The sequence below is a fragment of the Acanthamoeba castellanii genome (assembly GCF_000313135.1).
Source record: "Acanthamoeba castellanii str. Neff unplaced genomic scaffold scf7180000083796, whole genome shotgun sequence".
NCBI lineage: Eukaryota > Discosea > Longamoebia > Acanthamoebidae > Acanthamoeba > Acanthamoeba castellanii.
In genome coordinates, this window is record NW_004457447.1 from 1 (window position 1) to 627 (window position 627).

The following is a 627-nucleotide window of genomic DNA, read 5'->3' on the forward strand; positions in this document are numbered from 1 at the left end:
AACCAGTCGCGGGATACTAGTGGGCGATAGGCTCAACGCACATTGCGGGCGGCAAAGAGCCCTCGGTACGCCCCACGTCCAACGAGCTCCAGCCACTGGCCGACGTTCTTCTTCGTCCACGACTCCATGCCTGCGGCGTGCCGGTGAGCGACGGAGGGGGAAGGGAGTGGAGCGGGTGTGCGATAGAGAGTGAAAAGAATGGAGAGAGAGAGAGAGAGAGTACTCTTGCCGAGGCAGGTGAGGCAGAGCTGCTGTCGGAGGCTGTTCAAGATGACGTGGCGGTCGTCGGCGTCGTTGATGCCCAGCAGGTGCAGCGTCTCGATGTTCTGTCGCAGCAGCAACTTGCCGTCGATCTTGTTCCTGCGGAAGCTCGTGATGTACGCCTGCATCCGTGTAGTGTACACCGCTAGCGTGAGCCCAGTGACGAACACGAAGAGAGAGGGCTGTGCGCACCAGTTTGCGGGTGGGCTCCAGCTTTTGCCCTAAAAGCCAGGAGCACACGTCGTCCACCTCCCATGCGACCAACGCCTCTGTTGACGAGAAAGACCGACGAACCGAACCGTCAGTGGTGGACCAGAGCAAGTCGGGGCTTGGCGCCCAGTTATCTCTGGGTGGGCAGGCTGCAGC